The sequence below is a fragment of the Brachycentrus maculatus genome, unplaced genomic scaffold (assembly GCF_059751285.1).
Source record: "Brachycentrus maculatus isolate JH-2025_06_01 unplaced genomic scaffold, ASM5975128v1 h1tg000286l, whole genome shotgun sequence".
NCBI classification, from domain to species: Eukaryota; Metazoa; Arthropoda; class Insecta; order Trichoptera; family Brachycentridae; genus Brachycentrus; species Brachycentrus maculatus.
In genome coordinates this window covers 232,220-239,263 of record NW_028281037.1, presented here as the reverse complement: position 1 = coordinate 239,263, position 7,044 = coordinate 232,220, and the positions used below count along the sequence as shown (strand labels likewise).

General features: G+C 31.3%; 1 pseudogene; it reads left to right on the top strand.

Moving 5' to 3' along the window:
- The first annotated feature begins 5,830 nt into the window (after positions 1-5,830).
- Positions 5,831-7,044, top strand: LOC148305089 (14 kDa phosphohistidine phosphatase pseudogene; annotated as a pseudogene).

Here is a 7,044-nt window from a genome sequence, read left to right as displayed (position 1 = left end):
AGATCTTTTTAGGTAAAATCTGAAGTTTTTTTCTCCTTTTGAAAAATATTTATGTTTTTGAAAAAAATAATTAAACAATGCCTTTTCTTCAAAATGCAAAAACAACACTTTCTGCCCTGTAGCGGTTAAATATTAAGTTAAAAATATGCCGCTTTTGCTGGGATATAGTACATTTTCTGGACATTCCGAAAACACGCACAACTGAAAATTTACAAATTTTGATTTATGACGTTCTTGAAAGGAGTGAGCGACATGGTCGCTAATGTTTCGTCACGCCTGACAAATATAGTCGCAACTGCAAAAACATAAAACAAGTAGCCTATTACTAACCCTCGAGGTGTCGTGTCTACTTTTTTCCACACCCCCCAGTATATAACTAACTAACTAACTAACCATCACGCCGCTTCCCCGCTGGGGTAGGCAGAGAGAATAGAGCTCCACACCACTCTGTCCTTGCAAACATTCTTCGCCTCTTCCACGTTCATGCATCTCCTCATACATACCCGCCGATTGTTACGACTCCTAACCTGACCACTTTCAAGTATTTGGCATACCTGATCGTGCCATGTTTTCTCGGTCTTTCTCTGCTTCTTTTCCCACTAACATTCGGCTCATAAATTTGTTTTACCGTTCTTTCCTCACTCATTCGTTGTACATGTCCAAACCATCTCAACACACCTTTCTTAATTATATATATATATATATATATATATATATATATATATATATATATATATATATATATATATATATATACATATATATATATATATATATATATATATATATATATATATATATATATATATATATATATATATATATATATATATATATATATATATATATATATATATATATATATATATATATATATATATATTCTCTCTCTTTTGTGTGTGTATTAGGTCAAAATCATTAAAAACAATGGTAAAATAATAAAGTCATGCAAGGCTGAGGTAAGCATTATCGATAAAATTAAGAAAGGTGTGTTGAGATGGTTTGGACATGTAGAACGAATGAGTGAGGGAAGAACGGTAAAACAAATTTATGAGGTGAATGTAATTGGAAAAAGGAGCAGAGGAAGACCGAGAAAAACATGGCACGATCAGGTATGCCAAATACATGAAAGTGGTCAGGTTAGGAGTCGTAACAATCGGCGGGTATGTATGAGGAGATGCATGAACGTGGAAGAGAGAAGGTGGCGTGATGGTTAGTTAGTTTTTTTTTAATAGATATAAAACATATGCGGGATTATAGTTTTTAAATTAAATTTTCAATATTTTTAAGTCATCCATGACACAATTTGTAACGCCTTTGATGGTACATAGTTTAAAAACACAATACCAGTAACACTCTCCTTATTATTCATCGTTCGCTTTGTGTAATACCAATTGAAAAGTGGTATTACACAAAGTATTAATATATTATTTACCAGCTACAGGGCAAAAAGTGTTGATTTTGCATTTTAAAGAGAAGGTATTGTTTAATTATTTTTTCAATATACTAAATATTTTTCAAATGGAGAAAAAACATTCAGGTTTTACCTAAAAAGATCTGTTGCACAGTAAAATTTCAATAAGTGGCTTGATATTAATTTTTAATACAATTTATTTTATTTTTAAACATTAAAAACGATCTTCTGAAAAATCTTTTTATTTTATTTATGACGTTGTTGAAAGTCAGACAGCTGGTTTATTTGGGTATAGGTAATATATTGCGTGATTATGCAATATATTGCCGGGTATCACCAGACCCCTCTTCTGTAAAGATCTTTCGGGTTAGATCAGTTCTGAATAATTTTATTTAGGAGCACGTGTGAAGTCCAATTCGTCAACTAATCACAGATCCATTTTTGGCTTGCTCGAGGATATTGGATGATCGTTTAAGTCACGTTCGGGAGGTAAAGTTATTATATGTTTGCAAACAAATCCTTTTTAATCTCGGGTTAGATACAGAAATACTCTTATTCTCATTTTGGAATGTTCTTAAAGAACACAAGATATCAAATAAATAAATAAATAAATATATATATATATATATATATATATATATATATATATATATATATATATATATATATATATATATATATATATATATATATATATATATATATATATATATATATACACACACACATATGTATAAACAATAGAATCTGCCTCATTGGTGTAATTATTAGCTTGTTAAGCTACCGTACAGGGGGTCCCGGGTTCGATTTCCAGGAGGGGGGGGGTCAAATAAATATATGTGTTATTTCACTCTAATGTTAATTCAATATTACCCTATACTGGTACCTGAAGCGAAAGACGGATCTCTATTCCTTCATGTGATCAAGAGAACACTCCGTTAATATTATGCAGTGCCCTATGGACCATCGGGTGCGGATAAGGGTTTAAAGAAGTGAAAAAGAAGAATATGTATACCTAAAGTTTAATTGTTTAATTTCTTTATAAATGATTTGTTGACAAAGTTTCCTGGTTTTCAAATATATTTAAGCATGATTTTGATGGTTAAAAAAAATCATGTAAGTCACTCTTCCCATGTAAGTATTTTGGAACTTTTAAGTGCAAAGTATTTATCTTTGAAAAAAAAAATTAAACCATAATTACATTTCATATTATCTAAAAACATACTTATATCATTCAATTTACTACATTAACTTTTATAAACTTCGAACGTAAAATCTAGAACTAGGGTAGGTACTACATACATTTATACAAACCTTGATAGCTATCTAACGAAACGAATTATTTCTGTCAAAATAAAATAGCCCTAAAAATTTTTTTTTGTTCAAAATGGTCTCTAATAAATATTTATGTAAAAGTTTTTAAAAATTGTGTAGTAAATATAAGAACATCTTTAAAAAATAGATTTTTTATGTGGAGAATTGTAAGTTAGTATTTAGTACCTACCCCCACATTTTTTTATTGTTAAAAATTATTTACAAAAATGAAAAAAAACATACCTGATTGATCTTCCCTCTTTGGTCCTAGCTACAACGCCACGTGCTTTTACTATCGAATAATACTGATTATATTAAATTATATAAAAAAATATTATTTATATCACAATATGGATCACTTATTCGCGCCGAAACGGCGAATATAAAACACAACACAATTATAATTAAATAATTATTAGAATTTAAACCAATCTATTGAAAAACGCATTTTCTTCCTGAAGATCATTTTAAGTCTTCTGAATTCACCCACTTTTAAAAAATTTGGTGGACCATGGGTTTTAAAATGCCGCGTTATGACGCATCCACTAATGCGATTGTTTTAACCATTCCGGTAAAATAAACTGCGGCGTGTTTTATTGTGTTTTTGTAATTTATTATTTTATTTGAAAAGTTTGATTATTAGTTTATTTGGTAGACGTGTTGTGCTCAATGAATGCGATTCGGACGGCCGCGGTGATCGTAATACTTGCGAAGCAGCGTCGCTCTCGATGTAAGCTCGACAAAGCCGCTCTTATCTTTAGGGTACCTATTTAACCCTCGATCACGAAACTATCCCATGAGTGACGTTGTTACTAAAAATTCGTAAAAAATACGACATGGAAATAAATCGGGAATAAATACGATAATCGAAAACTTTAATTACTTTAGAAGTAAAAGTAACATTGACGAAGGTAGATTGAATGTAGTAGAAATGCGATAAAACGATGTATGATAGATGTTTGAATGGTAAAATAATGAAGTAATGCAAGGCTGAGGTAAGCATTATCGATAAAATTAAGAAAGGTGGGTTGGGATGGTTTGGACATGTGAAACGAATGAGCAAATTTTTGAGGCTAATGTAGTTGAAAAAAAGCAGATACAGACCGAAAAAAACATGCTACGATCAGGTTTCAAATACTTGAAAGCGGCCGAGTCAGGAGTCGAAATGATCAGCGGGTATGTATGAGGATGATTGTACAATATAAGTGGCGAACAATGTTTGCAGAGACAGAGTGGTGTGGTATTCTATTCTTTCTGCCTACTCCTGCGGGGAGCGGCGCGATGGTTAGTTAGTCAGTAACATTCTTTGGGTTTAAGAGATCACATAATAATGATTTTTTTTATTCTACACAGTTAAAGACACATGTTCAAGTATGTGCGTCCTGCACATGGCTCTTTTGCATTTCTTAAAGTTATTTTTCTTTACTTGATGGAAAAATATCGTTTTTTTATTCAGTTCTTGAATTGCTGCAGCTTCAGGAACAGATTCAACTAACATAATACTTTTTATAAGCTTTTTTTTATTTCACGTCCTAAAATTGGAATATGTATTCACTCTTTCAGGAGAAGAAACTTATAATATTTTCTTATACCCGATAATATTTTCTTCAGTTTTACTTTCAGTCACCTGATGCTCGTCCACATCATGTCTTCTGGCTCACTCAATATATCTAGCTGTGTGCGCTTTCCTCATCATCATCATGAGTATCCATGTCCAACAACCGACTAATCTCAACGTCTCGAAGCCTTTGAGACATCTAAAACAATTTTATAAAGTACTTGAAACAAAAGAATCTAACATCGATACACAAGAAATAGTGATGAAGATATATATAAAACACAAAATAACTTATAATCAATATAAAATCTTAATAAATAAGCGATAAAAAGAAATACATTTACCTTTGGTCACGTAAACACTAAACATTCGTAAATTTTACGACACTCTTGCTGTAAGTCAACACATAAATGACGATCTACAACAATGACAGCGCATGGCACTGGTGGAACAAATTAGGAAGGTACTGTGAAGCAGGGGGCGCGGGAATGAAGCTAATATTGTTTTTTTTCCAGGAATCATCATTTTGCCGTCGAATTTTTTACGATAGTTTAGTGTTCTAGGGTTAAATATAATGCAAAGCTCCGTGGCTGTAATAAAAACAATTAGTTATCTCTAACACAAACACAGTTTTATTTTTGCACCAATACAATACAGGCGGGCTGTTTTAAGGCCTTCCTTAGTTTATATTATATTATATATATGATTATTACCTATGAATTATTAACATCTGAGATAAAACTCTCTCACCATTAGCAAACATAATAACTACTACTACTTTTAATTAGATTTATGTTTTGTGTTGACATTTCGTGGAGGAACTGCATTTTATGGAATAAAATAACAACTATGTAATTTTTTCCACGTGACTGGTGATATAAATATGATATAAAAATACAAATTGACTGATGATGTCGGTTACGACGAAACCCGGTTGCTGGTCAAATAAAATTCACTTGGAAAAAATACATGGTTGTTTTTTTTAATCTACACTACTTTTCTTATTGATTCTACCGCAGACATTATAACTCCTCTCCTTTTCTCTATTTTTTTAAACTTTTATTTTGCTTCTATTACTACGAACCAAAACTCGTCAAACTCCATTTGCTATAAAATACAAAATTTAAATTGATTTTGTTTTTTTTGTGCTATCAAATAATTAATAAAGGTGATTAACAAAGGTAAAAATTCAACTGGCACAAAAGCCGAACTTGCTTATCACTATACTACGGAGTCTGAATCAATCGGTATTTAAAATAATTATGAATATATATCTTTGCTACCCTTTTATCGTTGACATGAATTTTACAATGAATTTATGACCTTTTATGATTTTTATTAAATAATTATATATATTTTATTTAATTACATGCATTGTCAAATATTGAAAACCATTGAAATTGATATTGACCATTAAAACTCATTAAAAACAATTTATCCTATTTCAGTTTATTAGAGAAAGGTAGGTTCTTTTATGCATATGGCAGCATCGTAAAATTTTTCTTTTTTCTTTTTATTCAAAATACATAACCTCCAAAAGAAACGTCAGTTAAAAATAATAACCTAGAAACTTCGAATTGCGATCGCCGGAAATATCCCATTTTTTTAGTGTACGGTTCCGAAAGGCTATCAAAATTTTTCGAAGATTTTTTAGAACTGTGAAAGCAATGACAGCCGAGTTGAAAAATGTCCCCTTGGTGGACATTGATGATAACGGAGTTTTTAAATACATTTTAATCAAAGTGCACGGCCCAGAAGTAAATGGCGTAGAACCTAATATAACCATTGTAAGAGGATATGGAAGAGCTACCTGGCATGCTGATATTTTCGACGAAGTTCAATCCAAACTGTCGCCATTGGATTGCGAGTGTATAGGAGGGGGAAGGATAAATCACGAAGCCTCTGAGAAAAAACTGCATGTTTATGGATATTCTCAAGGATATGGCAGAGCTGATCATGAAATCACTGCACAAATCTTGAAAGAGTACTACAAAGACTACAGCATCAGCATTAGTAATGATGGATACTAAAGACAACTAAAGTTGGAGACTGACCGGAGCATTTTGTCGTAACATAACGTCGTAACATCGCTCGCGGCAAGCATCACCGAGCATCCGAAACTATGGATGGAGCACTCGGCTCGCTGTACTGACTGCCGGAATGCTCGCATTGTAACGTGTTAGGTTACAACGAAATGCTTCGATCGGTCTCCACCTTAATAAAAAATTTAATATGATGGCAGATCATTTTGGCATAAAATGATAACATTCGCGTTTGCATATCATGCGATATTTACGCGACTGATGAATTAAATTGTATCTACGAAATAAGTACTTTACAAATAATAATTATTGTATTAAAAATTTCAATTTTAACATATTATTTTACTCTTTACTGTTATGTATCTTTGGAGCATTGTCGGCTATAAAAAAATACTAATACTGTTTAAAATTGCAGATCATCGAATCTGTTCACTACTAGTGCTGCATGTCTGTACAAAGCGGCAACGAAACCAAAAACAATAATCCAGAAAATTGCTATTAATATCTGAATAGCCAAAAGAAATGAAATACAAAAACATTTAAAGGTTTTTTTATGTTATTCCATTATTATTATAAGTATTATACAATGGAAACACAATTAATTCATCATTCGCAATTCATTTATCTTCTATTTTACAATTGCATATTTATTTTCTTAAATGTCATATTTATTTTTCATATTTAAATGAAGTTGAATAATAAAAATATTGTTTCTT